This window comes from Rhagoletis pomonella, unplaced genomic scaffold (genome assembly GCF_013731165.1).
Source record: "Rhagoletis pomonella isolate Grant_MI unplaced genomic scaffold, Rhpom_1.0 Rhpom_scaffold_00007, whole genome shotgun sequence".
In the NCBI taxonomy this organism is placed as follows: domain Eukaryota; kingdom Metazoa; phylum Arthropoda; class Insecta; order Diptera; family Tephritidae; genus Rhagoletis; species Rhagoletis pomonella.
In genome coordinates, this window is record NW_023458561.1 from 32,189,151 (window position 1) to 32,215,398 (window position 26,248).

Sequence of the window (26,248 nt, forward strand, 5' to 3'; positions counted from 1 at the left end):
ATATTGAGCTAAGTATACAGAAAATACCGTCACCTCTTCTTCTATGTTGTGCAAAAGTTGATGTATCGATTACCAGTATCTCAATAGGACAAAATGCATACATACGTATTTGTTTTTACTAGGGAGCATAATACATATTATGCAGATAAATTCAAAAATTTAAGCCGTTTTTCTCGCGTCTTACTTTTTTGAGTTATGACCAAGGCAAATCTAAGCAAATGCTTGAACAAACTTATTTTGCATATACAAGTGGCGATTTTGTTGGTTTCTGCATATCTTCGACTTACGTGCGCGAAGCTATGCAAATTTAATATTTGAAAGAGCGATAATGTCAATGGATTTTATTTCGCTTTCGAAAAGGTAATAATCTCAATCGAAACAGTGTCAATTGACCTTATTTCCGTTGATCTTGTTACCTGTCACTGTATTTAGAGCCAAGTTGCACTATGTAGTTCGGTAATACAAGTATCGACCAAGCTATGTTCGGAAAAGATAACGAACTCTTTATTCCAGGTAGCTCGGGAGTACCTGATAATGAGACATCTAAACATTTGGTAAGAGAAGGCTCAGACAAGGCACTCCTTGATGCGCAACTAGTAATCGCAGTGCCACCTTCGGCAAACGAGGCCACCGCCATAAACTGGGTAAATATTTCCCACAGCAACGACTGGAAGGCTTCAAACTCATGCTGCCTCAATCTTAGAGCATCTTACTCTAAGTATTTGCTTTCATTGAGCAAATAGAACAGCAGACAACTTTTGAGACTATTGATAGGCACAAATGCATGTTCTTTTTAGATCTTACCCCTCGTCATACTCACATACAGACTCAGCCGAAGAGAGCTTTACTAAGGATGACTGGTACCAACAGCAGGTCAGAAGGATTTCTTAGTCGTAGGAAGTTGGCTGTTCTGACGAAAAAGTGTCCTGAAATTGTAATACCATTCATCCGAGCTTCAGCTTTACGAAGACGTTCAAAACTTATTTTTGTGATAAGAAGAGCTGGTCAGACACCCAATGTGTTGTAATAACGAGTGTAGTGCGGTCTCCGGAGACTTGCCCTTAATGTACGCATATTGTGTCTTGGCCAGGATTTCTGCCGATAGAGTGTTCCTGATGTGAGTGTTAAGAATTTTTTCCAGCCTTTTTTTAGGAGAAACAAGGTCATATTTATTGGCCTGTATTCCATGTTAGTTCCGAAAAATCAGATACAATTCGTAATTTCGACTTTTATTGTTACGCAGCGTTATTTAATCTAATCGATGAAGCATTAGAAAAATTGGGTTCATTACCAACAGCATTTGCCCAAAAAGTAATAGCAATGGTCATTATGAATTTTTCTGCCTTCCAAATCATAGACAGACACCGAATATGATGGGACTAAAAGTGCCAGCTTATTGATTGTTTTACTTGAATGTAACCTAAGATAAATATGCGCATTTGATACGTGTGCACAATTTACGTTCTTTAAGGCAAAATAACTCAAAGCAAGGAGTGGTTAATGATAATTTCCAACATACACGCAATAGAGAGAAGGTCACGCTAGATTTCTATTTGATTTTCAAATGCACTCCTTTTATGAGTAAAGACAAAAAGGCCCGTTGGTTGGTTGGTTGGTTGGTGGTAGTGGTTGCCAAGTTTTCACTAAGGATTCAATTATATATTGTATGTCAAAATATATTCAAAATACTACACATACACGTTTTCTACTCCTGGCCAATTCACTAAGCTCTCATCCTCTGACGAATCGTCGAACAAGAACTCCGTTGTATTAATTTTTTCCAAATTTTTATAAACTCGTTCCATCAGCACTTTCGACCACAGTCGAAGATCGAATGCAACTCATAACAGGGCCCTCTGTATTTGTCTGAGAGGGTATCCTGGTACCACGCTTTTACTTTTCTAGTAGTAGTAGACTTCGGCCTGAAATATGCTGGCATGGTTCGCCAGCCGCAGGGACCGATTGACACAAAGTTCCATTTAGTCCGTGGTTTATTTGCCATCGGACCAAGGCTTAATATTGAACTATGCCCAAAGGTCTTCATTTCCACATCCACGACTCCCTGAGTCTTAATGCTCAGCTCATCGCGATTTCCCTTGGGCATAGATCAATCGGAATCATAGTGAGGATGCCACATTTAGTGCTTCTGAGGAGCTGGACCCCAATGCCCCAGTGATTAATAATTCCAGTTCTCTATTAGGTCTGTGTGAAAGTTCTGTTCCACCTAAAGCTGCTGTATACCGTTTATAGCCTGTGAAAGGCGATTGAACTAGCGTCTCTACAGTTTCATCAATGGAGCTTGTCCATATATCATTCGTCCCGTTAATAAATGTTAAGTTGGTGCGCTCTCTAACATTCTCTATAGAAGAGCAGTAGGTTGGTTTGACAGGAATCGGCCTTTGCTTTGCTTTGCTTAAAGTTAATTGCAGTCTTTTGACATAATTTTCAATGGGAAATCAGCAACCAACTTTAGAGTCGACTTTATTTTGATAATAGTAACTACGGGCCATATATTTGCTTTGATTCACAGTGACGAAGTTCAAAAAAAAAGAACAAAATACGACTAAGAAAAAACTCTCCACTTGCGTGCTAATCCAAACGAACGAATGCATATGCTACCCTTAGCAATATCCGACTACTTACTTACATACATACATATGTATATCTATTTACCTCTCTCGCATGTGCGTGTGTAGAGAAATGCGCAAGGATAATTTAACGGTAGTCGTACATTTAAGCATGTCGGTGAAGTTAAGCGCATTAATTTCATGCCACTCAACCTAGTTTACATTGCCAATGACCCTGTCCTACTATTGTGTAGATATGTATGCAGATGTATGTATGTATATACATATGTACATATAGCAAAGCTTTGTGTGTTAGCCGCGCAAAGGCATATTGGCGGTGTCTGTATAAGTCGCTAACATTGCGAATTCATTTGCGGAGCTGCAATTAAATATGCGTATCACGTGCATGTCCTTGTGACGTTGACGCACAATAGAGGCGTGCAGCGACGGAAGCGACAGCAACTTAGAGGCCAGTAAACTTCTGTTTCTTCCACGTTTCCACTCTATTTCGCTTCCATAGTGAGGAATATTCGAATTGATAAGTAGTTTTTCAAGTAGTTAGTAGTTGCTTAAGCTGATGCGGTGGAGTTGCTTATGATGTGACAGTTACATAATCATTGCAATCACTTATGTTATTGTTTTACCAGATTAGTAAGCAGAGCCTAGGTCTGTGAATCCGCTAAGTATTGTCGTTAAAACTCACCTGATGGCAATTTTCAAAGGGTGCGCCGTGTTAGCCGTGTTAGTTCAATGGTTACTAACGCAGGTGGCATATTCGCCATATGCCATACCAAAAAAAAATCTGCCAACGGAATTATGAAATTTATTGTATTTTAAGACTTTCGTCAAAATATTTCGGAAAAATATTAAGATTTACGTAGATGGTCTAACTTAAAATATCTTCAAAAACTTATTATTTTGATTACGTTAATAAAATTTGCAAACATTTTTATGAAGACTTGTCAAGCTTAAACTCTTCTATAATCTGAGGTGATTTTCTGAAAAAAAAAATTTTCAAAAACTAATTTTATTTATTTTGTTGAGGTACATATTTTCAAATGGGTCGAGCTCAAGTCTATCTTAATATTTTTCGGGAATATTTTGCTGTAAGTCTTAAAATATAAAAAATTTTATAATTCCAACGGAAAATCAGTATCCATTTTTTTTTTAAGTGGTGCGCCCTAATGGGTATACATATACATACTATGTGTACCTATGTACATTAGACCGTACCACCTTACAAGCAAACAAAAAAAGTTGACACCTCTGAGTCTAGAGTATTTGACAAGGCAATTTCGAAAATAATTTTTTTGTGAATTTTCTTTGTAAATTTTGCGGTGACACCTCCATCCAGTAATATATTTTTTTGTTATATCTACTGTAATAATCCAAATAAATATCTCTGAGATCTGATGGGTAAGCACATGAGCGAGATAATTGAGGTCAATGAACTTTGAAATAATGAACAATGTCTCCTCGAGACAAGAACATCGATTTATCAAACTTTAAGATCCGGCTGTAAATGTCGAATATGTGAAGAAAAATGCAAAAAAGACGAAGACTACGTTCGGCAAAAAATAATTCTCGACATTGCCTTGCACAAATACTTTATCCCCAGGGGTCTACAGAGAAATTAATTTTTCTGGTACGGTCTAATGAACATTCATATGTCGATTATATCGGGGTTCTGTTTCAGTGGCTTGTTTCAATGTCTCGAACGGAAATGCGCGACGAGTGGTCTATACAAGGCTAGAGTTTATGGAGGTGTTGACTCTCGATAAAAGGCAGTTAGGAGCTGTCTAAAGTCAGTTTGGTTTAGTCGTTTACTTTCCGGGTGTGACTGAAAAATGCTCCACTAATGGTGTTTTCCTCTCAATTGGCGGGAAGAGGATACAACCCTCCCGAACCCTCTGCGAAAGTACACCTTCAAATTTCACAAGCACGATCGTTGGATTTTAATTCCAAACTCCAATGAAACGAAAATGCGACAGAAAAAGAGAGTCAAAGACTAGTCACGATAAAGATTTAAACTACGATTACGAATAAGACGAAGATTTCGATTAGGATTAAGAGGAAGATTAAGATTAAGACTAATATTTAGATTCAGATGGAGATTGGGATTTTCAGCAAGAATTTGCATACAACTTCTCTCCAAGAGAATTGACACTTTGCGTTCTAAATTTTTGAGTGATGGATAAATTTTTGATCTGCACGAACGATATTTGAACAAAAATCATGATAATTCGTACAAATTCGTACAATTTGCTTGCATGACGAACTAATATTTGCTTAGCAATATTTTTGTAAATGTATTTTGATTAAGTGCCACAAGTTTTTCTCTAACTGTTGTACCATAAAAGATTCACCACATTATTATACTAATTTTCTGGTTCAATAAATACTACATAAATTATTTTTTATTTGTAGTTTCGTTGAGCAAAGATGGAAAAAGATAAATTGTTTCGTCGAAAATTAATCCTGCAATATTTGGTAATTAATTGAAAGCTCTTCGGAATTCCAATAAAAGAATAAAAGTATTAGCTACATGCATACTTATATACCAATTAAATGTAAATCATACACAACCAAAACATCCAAAGCAATTAAAGTTCTTTTGTTCATCTCATCTCATTTCGTTTTGTAGTGTAAGTTTGAATAAATTCTTATGTATGTATGTATGTATGTATTTTATATAGGTACTACGTACCAGGAAGCAACAACACAGATCCTTTAAAAGTTTCTGGTTATGGCGTGTTGGTAAGTAGGTATTTTGCTATTTGACACAACCTAAGTGCAATGCCAAACAACAACAAATTAAAAACTAAAGTGAATTGTTTGCGGCTGCTGGTTTTTGTTCAGCGTCCGACCACCAACTTGGCCGCACACCAGCGTTGCCATTTTAGCCGTTTTCCGGCTAGATTTAGCCGGTTTTGATAGCAACTAGCCGAAAAAAATTCGATCTAGCCGGCAGCCGATTTGTTAGCCGGTTTGTAAAAAAAAGTTAGCCGTTTTTAGCCGATTTTACTATTTGCCAAATTTTCAGGTGCAAAAAGTAAACAAGTTGTTCGAAAGCAATAATGCAGACCCAATGAAGATTTTTAATGAACTCAATGTTTTACTTTCGCATCTATGCTCCCTAGTGGTTATTAGCGTGGACACATTTGATCCTATATGCTCCCCGTTGGAACCGTACCTTGCTCCATTTCCTCAGTTTTATCACAGTTTTGAAGAGTATTTAAAAACAAAAGTAAGCACAAACGCTTTTGACCACGAAGCCGAGAAAATAATTCGAGAAAATGGTCGGTATTTTATTATCACTTTAATAAAGGAATTACGCCAACGCCTTCCTACAAATATTGCCACACTAAAAAAAATTGACTTTTTTCGGTTGGAAATGCATTAAGAGTAATTAAACCAAAAGTATTTGTTCAACTACAGCAACAAAAACACAAATATAATGCCGACGAAATAACATCCATAGAGATGCAATGGCAACGGTTAACGTTACATACCTGGAGTAATTTAGACTCAACTGTAAAATTTTGGGCCGAAGTTTATCAATTTCGAAATGCCCTAGGAGAAAACCCTTTTGCTGACCTTCCCAACCTATTTTTTAGTTTTCTTGTTTTGCCTATAAGTAATGCAGAAGTAGAGCGAATATTTAGTTCAATGAATATAATAAAAACTAAGCAAAGAAATCCAATGTGCATTCTTAAAATTAATGAATTCCGGTGATATATACAATAGTGATTCATTTGATGATGAGGAATATACACTCGATATAAATTAATGGTGTTAACTAGTCTTTCGTTTCTTGCGATTTATTTAAATAAAGCATGTGAAATTTCACTAAAACATTTTAGCCGTTTTTAGCCGCTTTTTTTTGCCAATCTAGCCGGTCGGCCCAAAAAGTTCTGGCAACACTGCCGCACACTAATTTACCGCCAACAACACCATTTCAATCACCACTAAATAGCTGCAATAACGGCACAACTTTTCGAAATACATACATATGTACAAAAATTAATCGAACTTTAATCGTGAAAAGTTTGACTGACGAAATATTTCTAGAACTATTTTGTCCTTTGTCCTCACCAAACTATTACAAGTTGTCGGCAATGGAATCGTAAATACCAAAATGAGAAAGTTTGCTTTTTGTTTCCCGTTATGGAATTCAACAACAACAAATGTCATTATGGCAATTATATGCACATTAGGGTGGTCCAAAAAAAGTAAAGTCGGCATTTTAATGCTGTCATACCCTAGGATTGTTGTTTACTGAAAAAAAATTTGAACCCTTTTCTTATTTTGTAAATAAAAAAATATTTGGAGATCGTTCAAAGTTTTCAATGTATTATTTTTATGGGGGAAAACAATTCGTAGACACAGGTACAGAGTTCTTGAAAATCTATATTTTTCGATCAGAAAAACAGAGCATTAAATTTCCGACTTTAATTTTTCACATGAATTTTTGGACTACCCTAATGTTCAAACATATGTACGTGCAGGTGAGTGGGCAATGGTAACACAACGCACATACTTCACTGGTTATATGCCAATTTCCTTCTGACTATTTCAGCATTGGATTAAGTTGGAAAATGTCTTCCAAAAAAGAAGGAGGTTCGTCGGAATATTTTTTTATTTATTATTTTTTTTTTTTAATTATGTTACCGCATAACTCGGGACCACGTCACGCAAGAATAATTGAATTAAGAATTCACAAGGCGAACTTAGCACAGTGCGTATAGGCTGAGTCAGTGGGATCGTCGCTTCGAGTCCTACTCAAAGAAGTCTGATGAGGAAATGTAGTGATTTCCGAAATAGCTATTACTTCTACCATTTTTTCAAATTATTGTTGCTTTTGCACAATAAGTTTTTCATTAAAAACGGCCTCAAGCTCAATAAAAATTGTGGAATATAATTGTTATAAGGCCATAAAATAACAAAAACAAAGTTAATATTTTCCTTAGCCAACATACAATAACCTATGGGCCAATGGAAATGACCTCCTATTTTCAATACTAGATCTAAATACTTATAACGTATACTTATTTTTAGTGTGATTCGATGGATCTAAGTAAACAAGTGTAAACGATGGAGGAGTTAAAAGTACACCGTGGCCAAAAAAAACAAAATTAATTTGGTTGTAAGCCATGGACGTTTTTACATGACACAGAACAAGAACGGCGTACTTGAGGTCAATGATATTTGGAACAAAATAAATGTCCCCTCGAGACAAAAACATATACATACATATATCATACTTTAAGATCCGACATTTGACCAAAAAAATTTTTTTTTTTCGAAATTGCCTTACGAAAATTCTTTAGGCTCCGAATTAATGTACATACTGCGCATTTATTTCCTTCCCACTTCGAAGCGTTGTAGTCGACTTTCATATATATACTACATATATATATATATATATATATATAGATACATCGTAAAATATTTATACTATAAGCCAATGCAATGATGAATGGCCACTTTGAATAATGACTTAGGCTTAAATATGCTTATTATGTACACTTGACCTTGATCTAAAGTGAAGCATAATTGTAATAACCGAAATTGAACCCATGTGTATGTTAAACGATTTTATTTTTGTTAACTACTTGCCCACAAATTGATACTCAACTCATTCATAAATACGTGATGCCTTAAATTAATCACTCAACTGAAAAATGTATACCCTAGTAGACACACATAACTTACCGCTACGTATTGACAATACCTAGATAAATAGGTAGTACGGATATGTCAGAACACGAGATATTGCGACCTGAATGGTACTTTGAATCACGCCTAATGAACCTTAAAATGGTCTTAGTAGTCGCAGGGTTTGTAGTACGGTTTGACCATTGGAAATTAATTAATATCTAGCCAAGTTCAGACAGTTACAAAGAATGTATTCGGAAGTTTCCTCGGCGCATATGAAATCGAAGCTGGTTGTGGCTGGTTATAAAAAAAAAACAAAAACAAAAACAAAAAAACTTTCTGCTTCTGTTTATTAAAATTTTTTATATGTTGACGATTACATGCCAATGACGATTTTACGGAATCACACTGACGATTTCTCACTTCAATGACCTGGCAACACTGCCGGAGAGTAGCCTGATGTCATTTCCATTTAACTAAATAGCATCCCACGATGTAGGGAGACAGAGGTGGCGCAATCAGCAGTACCGCTACTTTATTCTTGGCGAATTTGACAGAATCAGTTGTTCGTGTGACGTCATTTTAGCAAACTTGTATGTATGCAGAGATGTTTATATGTATGTAAATATGGCGACCTCCATGGTTTGACAGTTAACACTCTTTCTCTCCTCCATCTCCAACTACTCTTTCCTATTCGTTGCTATCTTGACGTCATCACCCGCAGGAATGCGCAATCTTGTATTCTATTATTCTTGATAGCATCCGATTTGTTAAGAGGATAGTCGAGGAGCCTGCGCTCAGAGTGTAACCCCTTAGAACCAACAAAGACGACTGAACGCTTCCGGTCCCAAAAAGGCAGTAAGGTATCAAACTCGTGCCAACTAGTCAGCAGCCTCGTTGCCTTTGATCCCTACAGTTGGCCGGCACCCAGCACAGAGTTACTATATTTTTTGCTGCTAGAATTCGAAACGAGTTTGGATTTTATCATCCTGTTTGTGGGAGCCCTGATGGCTGCGTATTTGTCTGAAAATATAACTATAAGGCGCTCTTCAAACATGTCCACAGCTGTAACCTTATTTTTTAAAGTGTGCTGAGCTTCTAGTGCGAATTATGTTTGCTTGGTCAGCACACCGCTGTTGAGGACAGAATCATGCCTGTTTGAAACATAAATAATTTTGTACGTCATCCTGTGTATCCTCAAATCACTTAATTCGGCTCAACTCACATAAACTAAGCTAGTAAGGGCCAAAAAATATTGAGTGCATGAATTTTTGGCACTGAACTGAAAACTGTTTACTCAATTCGCTCTTTAAGCAGGCATATTTTTAATTGATTTTTAGATGAGCAAACACGCCGAAAACCGCAAGCATAAACCAAGCCACGTATATACTCTGGCTCCACAGTATGCATATACATATGTATGTACATATGTATGCGAGTGCGTGAATGCATTGAACTTTCGGGTGGGTGCACAACCCACACGCCACCGTCTAAATCTATACAATTTATTGTTTGGTTGAACACAGGAATTTTTTCCCAAAAATTTTCTACGTACCTCAGTGGCTGCACCACCACCACAGCCTTGGGTTTGCACTTTTCTGCTTTTCTTTTTTGGTTTTGTATTAGTTCAATGGCTGAAAGTTGTGATTGCTGGTTGGCGCCAATATATACCACATACCGACTGGGTGCAGCCATTGTTGGAAACAACAAAATCCCAGATCGAAAAAGTCAAACCGAGAGCAGCCGCCCGCCCACATACTCGTAGTGCCAGGATTAAATTGATTATTTATGGCGAAGTATTTTTAAGCGGTTTTTATGTGTTAGGCCAAATGTGGGGAACTTTTGAATGTACATATGTACCTATGTAGGTGTATGCAGGTACTATGTACATACATACATAAATATGTATGTAAGAAAAGGGTGGGTTAGATGTTAATTAAAAAAGTGGAATTTAAGTTTAATTTATGCCTACGAAATTGTTATCTATGCTACATATTTAAGAATTTTTAGCGTAATTTTCACAGTTAAGAATTAACTAACATTCGTTAGTTGACTGTTGATTTTCAGCACAGGGTTAGCTCGCTCTCAGAAAACGGTCCTCATGGGCTTACAATTCTTTGGAAGGATTTCAATAAAATTGTTGTAGTCAGTGCATTTGAAAAAACTCGTTCGTGTGATTCAAAATCTTTGAAATAGCGGTGGTAGCAACAATACAAAAACAACGATCCCATGCATTTTTTATTACGGTTGTTAAGAATGTCAAATCTCAATTCGCCACAAAGTTTACATGTATTTTGTTTTTGCTTTTCATGGGTGTATTGTCAAACCAGTAAAATCACTATAATAAAGTTTAGGTATAGAGGATTTTTTGCAATACGGGCAACTTGGTTTTAAAAATTTAATTTTTCGCTAACTTTTTATATAAACGTGGTCAAATCAAAGCCCCGAAAAATTAGAGTTCCAAACCTTGTTTTCGTTTAAGTATTACACTTCTTTAGAAAAAAAATTTAGTTTGCAGCTTCTTAGCCCATTTCTATAGATATTTTCAATTTAGTTTTTTTTTTTTTGTAGGGTGTCGCTCATTTTTTTCCATATAAAAAAGTTGCTCTATACGGAGAAAATGAGCAAACTGCATAGTATAATTAAAATGGTTAATTAATGAGGTACCAGCTTTCTTTTAAAAAATTATAGAAATCGGTTAACGAGGTCCAAAGTTATGCGGTAACATACATAAAACAAAAAATATTCCGACGAATTGATAACCTCCTCCTTTTCTTGAAGTCGGTTAAAAATAACTAGCCATTTTTAGCCGGGGAAAACGCTTTTATATAGCCGACCTTTTTTGGTCATCCAGCTGGTAGTCTCAAAAAATGCTGGGGACACTGCTTATAAGTGTATTTTTCTATATTTTTAAGCGCCACATAACTTTCGAATGAACAGAAATGCTCCTGCTCTGAAAATATTCAACGGGGGCCGCGATGCTGGTAACAGAGGAAGAGGAAGGCCTCCTCTGCGTTGGAAAGACCAGGTGGAGAAGGACTTGGCTTCACTTGGCGTTTCCAATTGGCGTCAGTTAACACAGAAGAGAAATGACTGGCGTGCTGTTTTGGACTCGGCCAAAATCGCTTAGGCGGTTACAGCGCCAATAAAGAAGAAGAGACATAACTTTCGATTCTACATAAAAAAAAAAAACGTTCACCTCTTAAAAACTCAGTACTTGAACCACGCTTTTCGTATGTATGTACATACCTTGCAGGGAAATCCCGAACTAGTGAACCAAATTTTTAGTTCCGTACTAGATCTAAATCGTCAAAAACGAACCAGTTCGACAGTAAAGCAGGGAAATATGATACATATAAAAAAAAAATATTTTATTTTGTTTTTTAAAACTACATATCAGTAGAGCAGATTGAAAAGTTGCTGCTAAATCCACTTTTTCTAAAAAATTATATTCATGAGCAAGAAGCAAGCTCAATCAGTGTTGCCGCGCCCGAAAATTAAAGTTTAACAAAAGCTTTCAAAAAGTTTAACATCCCGTTAAAATTAAGCGACGGGGGTTAGGTTTGCATGAGAGGTATGTGTTAAAATAAACCGATTACTCCCATTTTTTGGATGTTTAGTTACATATAATGTTATTGCTCACATATAAGAAATACGGCCTTGAATGTACATATTACTCTATGAAAACGCCTTAATCGACTCCAATCGGGACCAAAACTTATATGTGATATCTTCGACTATGGTAGAATCAATTTTGGGTATAAGCTGAAAAAAAAAAAAATTATTTAAATTTTTTTAATCTCTATAGAAGAATCTGTACTTCTGTCTGTGTCGCACAGGGGACACGCCTTAGCCGTCTCCAATGGGGACCAAAATTTATATGTGATATCTGAGACCCTGGTATTACCGACTGAGGGGGTGAGACTGAAAAAAATCAAATGAAGGACCACCCTAACGTACAATCATACATGCATATACCATGTATATGTATGAACTCATAAATGTTTCTGTAAGGCGAACGAACGTATTGAACTGCGGCTCTTTTAGTGTGCTAGACAAAAATATAGATTCAATTCTACTTTGGCGCTCAGCCATACTACATATAATACCATAGAAAAACTATAACACCAATCTTTTGTCAGAAAATTGTAAATTGCAAATTGTGCAGAAAAACTGCAATTCTAATCTCAGCGAAACAAATGAATGTACATACATATGTGCACAAAGCGCTTCTGGTGTTGTTTCTTTGTGTTTCACATAAGCAACCCTGCGGGAAATGTATCTAACTATAAGTTAACTTGAAGTTGATTAGGAAGAAGCTAAAGGTCACTACTATTATCTGTATATTTTCTTTGAGGAAAGCTAACTATATTTCTATGGCAACGATCGCGAAATAGTCAAGGGTGGTTACCTCTGCATTTGATGTAGCTTATTTGTAACTAACTACTTTTGAAGAAAAATATAAGTAAGAAAAACGAAAATTTTTTTTTTTTTTTTTTTATACTTTTTTACTTTATTTTATTACATTAGATATTTGTTTACATATTCTGCTGTAGGTAGTCCCATATTCGAACTCCGTCAGACATAACTTCAAAATGATAATATAAAATTTCGAACTTCCTTTTATTTGTCCTCAACTCGAAAAACGATTTGTGAAGTCCAAAGAGAAAGTGTATTCAAAGTAAACTTTGTACGGGGATATTTAAATAGAAACTTGTTTAAAGGAAACCATGTCCCGATTAAGTCGACATTACTCCTGCATTACTTTTCACCTAGTTTCAAGTTAGCTTTTTGTAGCTAACTACAAGTTATATATTTTATAGAAATTCTGCAAAAAAGCTAATACAAGTTGGTTATTTTTTATCAATTGATATTTTTTTCTGCAGGGAAGTGGTGCAACAACCACAATGCAGTCATATGTATTTGGACCAGCTTGCGTAAGTAGCATTGAAATATGAAGGAGATTTGAGGAAAATACATACAAACATACATTTTTACATTTGTATGTCTCCACGGAACTCTGACTTTTTTAAAACTCCTTTACAACTTAGAGTATTTGTAAACGATTTTCTCTTCCGCTTTCGTTTCACTGCCCGTTAACTGACTCAACAGCTGTGATAATTCCGACACCTGCTATAAATCATTGAGATTTTTTTTAACTGCAACTGAAAAACGAAAAACAAATGAATGAAAACCATTGGGTACAGGTGAAATTTATGATCTCGTCAACTAATTTATCTGCATCTTTGTACATTTTTTTGTAAATTTCTTTTACAGGAACAATTTTAAAATCGCAACGTATGTATGTACATAAGGGCGGTCCTTAAAAAAAATCAAAAGAATGATTTTTTAAGTCTCATTTCCTCGGTAGTACCACGGTCACAGATATAACATATAAATTTTGGTCCCGATTGTAGGCGGTTAAGGCGTGTCGCAAAGGGGTCAAATGCCAGATGCCTGCGGAGACTCCAAATATTAAAAATATTTTTTTTATTTAATACCCAAAATCGATACTACTAAAGTCCAAAATATCACATATAAATTTTGATCCCGATTGGAGTCGGTTAAGACGTCTTCATAGGGTAATCTGAACTATGACCCCTGTGCGCTACGCATTAACCGACTCTAATCGGGGCCAAAATTTATACGTGATATCTTCGACTATAGCAGCACCGACGTAGGGGTTGAGGCTTAGAAAATCTGAAGCAAAAATTTGCTTCCTACATTTAGCGAACACCCTAATATACATAGTACGCTTTTCTTTGGTAGGGCGTTCTTCAGGCTATGCTGTTACTATCGCGTAATTAGTTATGTATGTATACTCAATAGCGACAATGAGAGCAGTCTACGCGTAAGATAGGGTAACAAACCCATATGTAGCGTAGCTTTTGGGAATGGGATTTTAAAATACATGAATTTCCTTGGATATTGGCCTCCCCACACATCGACCACTTATTCAAATGGAACGAATATCCGGATACTCTATAGCGAAAGTGCTTCTATTCAACTACAAGATGTGTTACAGACAGGACTTGGTTTTGGAGCGGAGCGGAGCATAAAGCGAAATCAGCAAAGGATTTTAGCTGGAACTTAGTTGGAGCAAGGAGCTAAAACAATTAATTCGCTGCTTAGCTCCTTAAAGAAAAATGTTCAGTTAATACATTTACTTAATTTTTTTGCCACTAAAAGCAACCGTATTAGATAAATTTCCATTATATTTATTTCAGTTGTCAATTATGTTTATTGCCCAATGACCAGCAAAATTTTTAGTGGAATGTATAAAAAATATATGTAGAAATATATTATTTTTTATTATTTTATTTATGTATAGTAAGGGTTTTTGGATTTTGCACTTTTTGAAATATTTAATGTGTTTTTACTAATGCACAAAATAATTTTTTAAAATTTTTGTCAGTGCTATCAGATCTGCACGATCGTTCTATTTTCAAAAATGAGGTGTCAGATTGATCTGTAGACAATAGAGCTTTCTAAAGGAGTTGCCAAAAGTTTATTGAATTATTAAGAGATGGGTATCAATCGAAATGAGTATGCAAAGAGTTTGTTTCATAACTACATGTAGGAGGGTTGCCACCTTTAAAAAAAAATCAATCTCCATTTGAATTAAACAGATTAGGTAATGGAAATATATAGATATCGACATATGGGAGCCAGACGAAAGACATTGAAGAAGGTTTTAGCTTGCAAATATTACCAAGAGGGTTGCCACCTGTGTCGAACCAAAGGTTTACGACATCGTATTTGTTATTTTATTACAAATACATACATTTTCAATCAGTGATTTGCTCTGATTATATTTCTTTTAAATTACTGGACTCTGAAATTAAGTGTAAAGCTTCAGGAATATTTTTATTTCTTGCTAAATATGTCAAATTTTTTCTTTTGTCTGATACCCATATTGATATACATATTTCAGTTACCTAATTCCCTTGATTCAATTGAATTTGATTTTTAAACATGTGGCAACCCTACTACGTGTCGTTTAGAAGTAAAGCATTTTGAAAAACATTTAGACTGATGCAATGAGAAGGCAAACTTTTCTTGGTAAGAAAGAAAACACCATTACAGTTTGGGGTGTACGGCGAACTTTTGTTGTTTGCTTATAACGTGGTATGTATGGTCTAATGTACATGCCTATGTACTATATGTACCGATGATATTTATTAAAACAAGAAAACATAGTTAAGTATAAGCATAAGGAATAAATATCATACAATTTTTATATAACAAAACATATACTGGATATTTATGTATGTACATATTTACTTACACACATCTCGCAATATCTGGTAGCTACAAATAGTCCAATGTATACATTCTCTTATGCAATGAAGTAACAAATCACCTGACGTTAAATAAATTGAAATCCTGTAAAAGATAATAAATCAATTTGATTAAAATAAATTGTATAAAACAAACAAGCTTACAGTGTGGGTTTTGTATTTTAGTTTTGTATGCGAGCGTATTGTATGTAATTTATTAAGTGAATAGTAGGTACATACACATGTATGGGCAGGAAAAAAAATTACGAAATCAGAAAAATCTAAAAGAATGAAGAGAATAAGAGAGTGACGAACGAAAGGAAATAATTTATTTACTTGCACAATAGTTGATTGTGAAAATTGAAATAAATTAAATGTGAAGCAAAGTAAACATGTGCGCTTGCTTGCCAATGTACACGAGTATTGGCTCAAAGAGCATACACTAAGTAAGTCAAATCGGTTGCAGCGGCCAACGGAGCTTGGAAAATGGTTGGTGGGTGTGTAATTTAAGCAGCATTCAACGACAAAAGCGCTATGAATGATGTATGGCTTTGTGTGCAATTTGTATGTACTCAAGTGTGTACGCATATAAGTACATATCGAGCCCTAACCGCCAAAATAACGTAAGCGACACTTTTTTCAAAATTTTCTTCTTGATGCAGAAATATTCCTAGAGCGTCTAGATGCATTTCTGCATCAAAAAGAAAATTTAAAAAAAAAATGTCGCTTACGTTATTTTGGCGGTTAGGGCTCGATATTTAAGTGTGTTAGTGTTGTGCAGTAGTGCAGTGATGCCGACAACAGCAGTTGCTCCCCATTCACTTCGATAAAAGTGAAAACTTTGTACATAGACGAGCATAAGGAATGTTAACCGGAAGTTTTCAACTTTTCAAGCAAACAATTCAGCTAACCAACCTACTTAACACCCGTCGCAGACTGACTGGCAGATGTAGTCCAAATATGTATGTATACATATGTAAGTTTGGTTGTATGTGACAGATGACATCTTTTAGGCGTTGCCTGTACTATGTAAAGAATCTATTATGGAAAAAATTTAAACTGTTTAATATAACAATATATAGCACAGAATGGGTGTTTTATACCTTTTCTAATCAAGCGCCATAAATGCACAAGAGTAAGGGGATTATTAATATACATACATACATACATACTAGGTCATTTCGGGGGAAAAAGTGGGAGGTGAGTACGGCTGGTAGTTAAAATTACGACACCATTGCTCTTGTAAACAGTTTTAGAAATGACAAAATCTATTCGAAAGAAAGAAATTCTAACCTCATTCCTTAGAAAAATCCTAACACTGGCAACAGTACTGAGTTTTCTGCCTACAAACTTACAGTGACTCACAGAAGTATGTTGATTTGATTTTCTTACGGTGGCCGACCTTCTTTTTTTTTGGGAATTTGTTTCGTAAATTTTTTATAGAAATATAGCTCATTCTACAACAAAAAGTATGTAAATCAAAATTTCAAACTTTCGAGAAAAATTAAGGAAAATTCAGCAAATTTTCATCAAAATTTAAAACTTTTCAATCAGGTTTTTTTTTACAAAGAATTCGAGTATGAGTATTTTTAGTCCATTCAATTTTAGTATAGGTACAAACTGCACGTTTTAAATAGCTAAATTTTTTTGATAATTTTTTGTTGGCGTTGTGAATAATTTTCTTCCAATAAAAAGAATCTTCCTGTTTGGCATTTTCAGTTCAGATTTTTAATTAGCTCCAGAAAAAAATTTACTTTCTCATGTACACTTATTCAATTTAACATATGTTTATCACCTTTTAGCTACTCCGACACACTGTGCATAGATAGCCAGTGATGTCTTGGTGTCAAGGAAGGTAACAGTTCTAATCGAAAACAAGTTTGCTGGTGTAACGACATTATAAAAGAACTAAGAGCAAACTGCCTTAGAGAAAGATGGCTCTGTTAAAGGTTTCAGCTGAGACCAGGGCACGAGAACAGCACCCGCTAACGATTCAGGTGGCAAGTATATTGGAAGATTGTAAGGCATCTGGGCCAGATGGTATTCCAAATATAGCACTCAAATTCGGAAGCTGGTGATGTTTTCGAAACCAGGGAAATAACTTGGCGCTTCTATATCACATTGCCCTATATATCTCGTGGTTACGATGGATAAGCTGCTCGAGATCGGATTATCTACAACAGACTACTGCCATTCACAGAAAGCGAACCCACACTATTACCATACCAGTATGGATTCCGGAAGAAAAGGTAGACGTTAGCGCCATTTTAAAATTTGTTTATGTAGGTATTCAAACCCATGACTTTACTGGCTAAGTTTTCAACTTGAAATTATATTTGCTGCTAAATCTTGGGGTGTTAGTTATAAATATAAAAAACGACAAAATGTGACCTTCACCAATATAATTTTTTTCGCCGAAATTCCACTGTGCGGCGTTACAAAAGCAAAATTTGATTCTGATGTGTACATACACATACACATGGGCTTGAAGGGGATTTCATTTCAACATTAATTTGCTAGCTTAGTTGAATTTTCTCAGCTACCTTTTTAATACTGTTAATAGCTTGCCAGCTGCCGCAATGGAGCGTATATATTTGCACTATGTTTCACTTTTAGACTTTCCGCCTGCAATTGAAAAGTACATCAGTGTAAATACATATATACATATATATACATATACATACATACATACACATGTACTTACAAGCAGAACATGCTAATTTCATTGTCTTTTCCTGTGCTAGGCATCCTTTAGGGACGCTATCGCAGCTTTTTGACCTTAAGTGAGCCAGCCACTCAACTTGCTGACCTTGTGAATAAGTGACCACATTTTCATTTAGCAAATGCTCACCCTTAAATGAATTTGTGCGTCACACAACATTGCTGTCCACTTTTGTAATGCAATATCGATTTTTGTTGTCAAGAAATTGCATCTCATAAAATTTTCATTAAAAGCACAGTGTGGTCTGATGTACCAGTGGGTAGCTTTACTCTAATTCAGAACATAATTTGAAGAGAACAAAGAAACACAACTGAAAAACATGCCGAAAAACATACAACAATGGGAAATAAGATTGCTATACATCTCTGCTCTGATCTCTGCTTAAAGGACGAGTAGATCAAATAATCATTTTGCCATAGAGCAATATTCGAATGAATGAAGTAACGAAAAGGATATCATCCACCATTACGGAATTTGCTTTTTAATCTAAAATATTTAAATAATCTGCTTTTTCATACAACTCAATTAAAGTTTCAAGCGAGGATTCTTGACGCTTTTTTCCCCCGGTTAAAGGGACAATTCTCACGTTTTTGATTCGCATGCAAACGAAAAAAAAATAATTGCAAATCTACTTCAGAAATTTAGTTTTTACTGAATGAAGCTTCAGAGATTTGGGGCAATTGAAGAACTCTTCACAGAAACAATCTGTATTTAGGAACTGAACTGATTTAATTGAAAATCTTTGTGAGTGTTTTACTTTTTCCACTAGTTTCCTTCTTCTGAGTTTATAAAGTTTCAATTATATCATGTTGGATAGCTTTTTTTTTCAAATATGATAAATGACCAAAATATTTTTTTTTAAGAATTTTGTCACCTTCGGTATGCTACTGACTAATTACACCGAGGTTCTAGTTTTTCAAAAAGTTTCCTTTTTATTTTTAAGGCATTGATAACAAAATGAAATGCCTCGAAATTTGTGGGATATTTTGGAAACATTATCCTACAGCTTCTACTTCTTCGTCCATTTTAGAACCGTCACAGAGGATGTGCATTGTGTTTCTTTTCCGCTCCCTTAGGCCAACCACCAATCTTTTCCCGCAGCTTTGAGAGATCTTTCGAAACTGCATATCATTCAAAAGAAAACAACTCTCCGAATTACTGTATTCAAATAATTGCGCCTTTTCCCCAAATATTATATAAATTTTTTGTTTTTGTACGAAAATTTTATTCTTTTAGGCTACCCCTCTAATAACGTGTAGAATAGAACTCTTAACCGTAAATAGAACAAGCCCACTTAGGTATTCAGAAGTGCTAAATAGAGTGGTTATGCTGTGCTATTTTACATTCACGTCAAGGGGTTCACCTAAAAATGTTTTATTGCTGGTGAAATTTTCTGCACAAATTTTAAGTAACACTTCATTATTTTTAAGCTAAAGGATTTACGGCTGCGTACTTTCGTAACTGGAGGCAACAAACACAAATACATATACATATGTACATAGCTATTTATGTACTATATATTTATTTAGTTATTATTCCTCTAGATGTTGAAATGACGTGCAGCAGAAAGAAATAGTACACAGCAGACAGGCGTGAATGGCTTTGTGAAGAAAGCTTGTTGCCTTGCCAGTCTGTCTGTCTGTCATAAGCAAAGCACTGAAAATCCGGAGGCCAACTGTCCACTTACTGTGTGTGATCCCAGATAAGAGTAGATAAGAGCGTGCAGAGTGTTCAAGTGCCTCAGCAGAGAATTAGCATTTAAATGCGATGCTAATTAGAAATGGGAAAGCAACAGAAAACATGGAATGCAACGTGATGGACGTAAATTGCAATGCAAAATTATCGTTGTGAAAGTGGTCAGAGTGCAGCAGACAGCAGACTAATTAATTTCATGACTAAAACATAAACATAATTGCATTTGTTAGGAAAGGTATGAATATTATATAATTAAGTAAATGGAAGTAGCATTACGCGAATTATTCTTTTTCTCTCGCTTTGATGTTAGCAGTGAGAGCATACAATTTCTTCTAAGAAAATTAAATTAGAAATTGAAAGAGCTGCTAAAAAATAGCTTAATTATACTAACAACAATATAACGAAAATTAATTAAGTTTAAGTTTTTTTATTAATATTTTGCTTGGAAGCTGCTTGTAGGTAAAAGTATGCTAATCGCCAGAAAAAGTCACGTTCGTTTTGGATTACGGCGGCATTTCTCCAGCAAAGGTGCGTTACGTTTCTAAAGCAGAAGCGAAGCCGGATGGTTAAAATCACTTTTATCCACATTTAATATAAGAGACACGTTCAGAAAGTACATAAAGGCTTCACACAATTTATTTTGACTTTATACTAGATTGCCCTCACCCGCTTCGCTGAGTGTGTGAAATTTATTCGTACTACATTAGGTCCAATTTATTTCAATAAACTACGCATTCTTAAACTCAGCCAAAAATGTGGGAGATTTTCAACTTTTTTTCACCCCTTCAAAATATTTTCAAACTAAAACTTTCCTAAACCTCTTTCCTGTGAACAATTTGAATTAACTTATTCAATAATTCAAGTCCAATTTGAGTTTTTGAACAGGTGGCAATCCTCCTGCATTAAATGAAGCCTTTTCAAAGCCCATTCGATTGATACACATATTTTAATAATTCATTCAACTTGTTAAATCGTTTGAATTTAACTTTTTAAACAGTTGGTAACTCTCCTACGAATAGCTTAGAAATAAGGCCTTTTTAAAACCATTTCGATTGATACCCGTACTGTAATAATTCATTCAAATTGTTAAATACATAGTTTGAATTTATGTATGTAGTATTTGAATAAGCCAATTCCCATAATTTAAGTGGAATTAGATTTTTCAAGCAGGTGGCAACCATGCTACATGTAGCTTAGAAATAAAGCCAAGACCATTTCGATTGATGCTCATTTGTAATAATTCATTTGATTTGTTAAACAATTTTATTTCATTTTAGTTTTAAAACAAGTGGCAACCCTCTTCAGACACCTCAGAAAATTCTACATGTTCAAACTAAAGATGTCTAGAAACTCCTGCGTTTGGCACTTTAACTTTTATATAATTGGACATTTCAAATAGGTGGCAACCCTCTTCAAAATATTTATAAACTACAACCTTATTAAACCTTTCCGTCTGACACCAAGGTTGTGATACATATTCCAACTAATACCCTTAATTCAAGTAAAATTAGATTTTTCAATAAGTGGCAACCCTTCTACATGAAGTATAGATATAAATCTTTTTCAAGCCCACTTCGATTAATAGTCATAAATAATTAATTAATTTAACTTATTATCGTACTTACCGCTGTGGTGTAGTGGTAAGCAGTGCGCGCTTCCACTCCGCAGCGCCTGGGTTCAAGCCCCGGCCAAAGCACTATTGCAAAAAAAAAATTAGAAAAAATCTATTTTCTTAATATCGGTCGCCCCTCGGCAGGCAATGGCAAATCTCCGAGTGTATTTCTGCCATGAGAAACAGCTTTTCATGAAAATGCAATCGCCGTTCGGAGTCGGCGTAAAACTGTAGGTCCCTCCCCTTTGTGTTACAGCATCAAGGCGCACGCCGCAAATTGGAACTTCATTTCTTAAACAGGTGGCAACCCTATGCAAAATTTGTTCAATCTGCGGCCTATTTTATCCTATTTCCTCTGACACCCATTTCGGGTGACACATATTTCGGTTACCCAATTCCCCTAATTAAATCTGGTTTTAATATTGTACAGGTGGCAATCCTTCTGCATGTGGTTAAGAAATTAAGCCCTTGCAAACTTTCCGACACAAGAGCTCTTAAAAGAGGTCTCTTGGATAATCTCAAGTATTCGGCAACGAAGTCTCTCTCTCATGGCAGCTGTAGAAGGCGTCGACAGGTCATGTGTTTTTTTTTTTGCCTTGTCCAGCCCACTGTATTTCTTTGATGGCGGTGATGCTAGCATTAGTCTTCGAGAGCACATAATCCAGCCAAGCAGAGAATAAGTTGAGGCAAAAATATAGAGGGATAAGTCAACCTTTTGTTTCTTGTTTTTACTAGTTCACTAGTTACCTAGGCGAAAGAAAACACTATGTGAACCAGTCATGTCTTCCATCTCTGACCATACCGTCATCAATTCACAGCCAATGCATTTCTCGCCGGGATGCATTGGTAAAAATAGCGCAATTGCGAGATCTTGTGTACGTGCGCCAAAGAGAATATCTTGTCAATTGCTCCCAAAGGCACATTTCCTTTAAATTGCACTCTAATTAATCTCCGGCATATGAATTACCTACATAACAGAAACTGACGAAATGTTCTTCAGCACAGCTACCAGAAAGCAATTGATATTCGCTAGCAACAGTTTCAGTGAATCCCCTCATGCTTCAGTAGGCTTTTTGTGTACCTCTCCGCTTTGCTTACAAGCAAGCAAAAAGGTAATCAAGACTCAGTGGGGAGTACTTGAACACTTTTAATTTTTCTTTGATGGCTTGCCTGCTGCATGCATTAAATACAACTGAAAATGTTTAAAATTTTGAGAGAGATGAATTTTGCTAAGCCCAGTGACTTGAGCCACATACATATGTACAAACATACATATGCAATGAGAGATCGACTAAATAAGCTAAAAGAATATTATCCACTTTTGAAATGCTTACAATTTAGCTTTGATGTTTACTTTGAACAGTACGTGCTTCAGTGTATATTTACCAATATAAAGACTGGAACATGGACGTAGGTATGTACATTAGAGCGCACCAGAAGAAAAGTTAAATCTTAAAGTATTTTTGCAAGCCAATTTTCGAAAAAAAACACTTTTTTGCCGAGCCGCCTTTTTAAATTTTTCGTCATATCTTCGGAATTTACAGTCGGATCTTAAAGTATGATATATCGCAGATCTCAATTCCTACCAATCTAGCGTACCACCATAATGTCAGAAAAATCAGGCACGCCAAAAATCATTAAACTTTTGCTTCGGCCAACAAAAAAGCGGATTTTACAAGATTTAATTAAGTTTCCACAGTGTGTAATCAAATTTGCAATAAATTTTTAACCAACTTCCTCATGAGCAGGACACTTGAATCTTCAAACTTAGTTTAGAACCCGACGACAATGTAATATGAAATATTAATTAATCCTCTATGTGGCACAAGAGTCGGAGATATTTGGAAACCCGTATTTATGGTCCGATACGTTTCGTATTTATTTCGGAAGAACTCCACAATAAATTTAGACTTGCTAACTAATCGGTCCTTTTTATACCTTTCATGAGCATGAAATGGTATTATAACTTTGGTCCGATGTTTGTAAGTACCAGAACAAAAAGAGATAGACCCATTAAAATGTATACTTTTATGATCAGAACGTCGAGCTGAGTTGATTTAGCCATGTCCGTCTGTCCGTCTGTCCGTCTGTCCGTCTGTCCGTCTGTCTGTCTGTTTGTATGCAATCTAGTCTCTCAGTTTTCGAGATATCCGGATCAAATTTGGTAGGTGGGTGTATTTTTATAATGTATTAATCATTTGTCGGAACCGGAAGAATCGGACCACTATAACATATAGCTCCCATACAACTGATTGTTCAGATATGAGATTTTTCGTTATAACTTCTCCATTTATGCAGCTACGAACATGAAATTTTGCAGCCCTTGCACCCATTATCAACAGAATTCTTACAGTGAAAATTACAAAGATCGGGTCACTATAACCTATAGCTCCCATACAACTGATTGTTCAGATATAAAATTTTTTCGTTATATCTCTTCCATTTATATAGCTGGGAACAGGAAATTCCGCACAGTTTTCAATAATTATCAACAGAAAACTTACAGTGAAAATTAAAAAGATCAGATAACTAAAACCTATAGCTCCCATACAACTGATTGTTCAGATATGAGATTTTTCGTTGTAATTCATCCATTTATGTAGCTAGGACCATGAAATTTCGCGCTGTTTTCACTCATTATCAGCAGAAGACTTACAGTGAAAATAACGAAGATCGGGTCACTATAACCTGCAGCCCCCATACAACTGATTGTTCAGATATGAGGTCTTTTATCATATCTCCTCCATTTATGCAGTTAGGAACATGAAATTTCGCACCATTTGCACTCATTAACAGAATACTTACAGTGAAAATAACAAGGATCGGGTGACTACAACATATATCTTCCATACATCTGATTGTTCAGATATGGGATTTTACTGTAAAACTCCTTTATTTGAACAGCTAAAACCGATAAATTTCGTAAGATATTTTATAAATAATAATACAAAGTCTTCTGAGAAAATCGTCAAAATCTATGCTGTATAAGCTTTATCTCCTATAGCACTGATTGTTCAGATACCAGTTTTTGCGATATATCTCCTTTATGTAGGAAACTAAACCCAATAAATTGTGTTACCGGTTTACATACCGATCACATAGCAGTGAAAATCACTTAGATTGGTGCCATATAAAGTATATCTTCCATACCTCTGATTGTTTAGATGCGATTTTTTATATAAGTATGTAACTCCTCTATCGATGTATCAAAATCAGTAATCTGTCAAACTAAAATTTGCAGATGTTCATGAAAGGTATGAAGCCTTCGGCATAGCCGAAGACAGCGCTGCTCACTTGTTTTTTATTAATAACTATGAAAACTTGTCTATAAAAAATATTTTTTTAATTACTTCTTTCAGAATTGCATTCCATAAATACTTTTGACCGAGGCGTATCCCTGCAGTGAAAACCCAAACCAGTTAGAAAAAATACTAGTTCATAAACTAGTATGTGCCTACCAGTTCGACATTTTCGAAGAACTTAAGCGTTCAGTGACATCTGCTTTTGAATTGCCAAAGCCTAAAATAAAACGCAATTAATTGCGTGAAGACTACTGGTTCTGGTTCTGGGATAGCAGGTTCGAGGCCGCTTGGAGGTGGTTGAGATTTTTAAAGTTAGATCAATGCAAGTAGGAATAATTATTTCAATTTAAATATATATAACAAACTTAAAAAGCTAGTTGCATTAAAAAAAGAAACAAATATATGGAGAAAAATACTTGTGCCATAAAAAAATAGATTAAAAAAAACAAATATTTTTTTTTTTAATTACATTTAAGAATAACAAAAAAAACCTAAATAAAAAATATAAATTAAAGAAATATTATAAAAAAAAAATAAAATAAAAAAATTTCCCCTGCGCCAGGGCTTGAACCTGGTACCTCAGGCATATCACGCGAGTGCTTTGCTCTGTCAGCCATTGTGACTGTTGGAGCGCCGCGAGCAAAAAGGTATACTAATGCTTTTCATAGGGGATGAATTAGAAGACTATCTCATCAACTGGTATGATGCTACTAGTATTTCTACTAGTAGATGCTGATGCATAGCCTGATAATTGACATCTCGTAGGACATCGCAATGTTAAAAATACCAGTCGCTAACATAGTAAAAGGATAGAACATGAACTAGTTGAGGTGAAACGCAAACTGGTAGTATTCTAGTTCACAACTAGTAGCTTTCCCTGCAGGGATACGGCGAACTGTTATTTGTTTGCATGTAAGGTGGTACGGTCTAATGTATGTACATAGTACATACATACGTGCATTATGTAGGTTTTATGTGCACATCTTGTTAGGACATCCATTGAAGCAAAAGTAAAATTACTAAAATTCAATCATTTTGTAAGATATAAAACATATAAAGTCAAAAATTCCAGTACGAATGTCAAATTTGTGTAATCAGGAGTCAAAATGAAAACAAAAACTTTATTTACTTTTGCCTTTTTGGAAATTTATTTAGCGTGAAATGCAAGAAAATGTGTAGGTAGCTATGTATGTCCGCTAGTAAAAACTAAAGTAGACGTTAGAGTTTGTTATTGCCAATGTAAATATTTATTGAACAGGACATCAAAGAACATTCGAAATGAAGTTCTTAAAGTTAGTTCACGTTAAATTCATACAAGTTTTTACACATTTGCCCTAACTTGTTTTTATAAAGTTTTATTGGTTGTGAAAATATTTATCTCTAAAAAAGAAAAATAGAAAATAAATTTTCGA

General features: G+C 35.2%; 1 protein-coding gene across 1 annotated transcript in view; it reads right to left on the bottom strand.

Annotated features, from left to right (window-relative positions):
- The window catches only part of LOC118742629, a 191,735-nt gene that overhangs the window by 94,039 nt on the left and 71,448 nt on the right, over positions 1–26,248 (bottom strand). Inside the window, exon 2 of the mRNA XM_036474844.1 lies at positions 15,514–15,611. The gene's annotated coding sequence lies outside the window, so the exon portion shown is untranslated. The remainder of the gene's footprint in view (positions 1–15,513; positions 15,612–26,248) is intronic.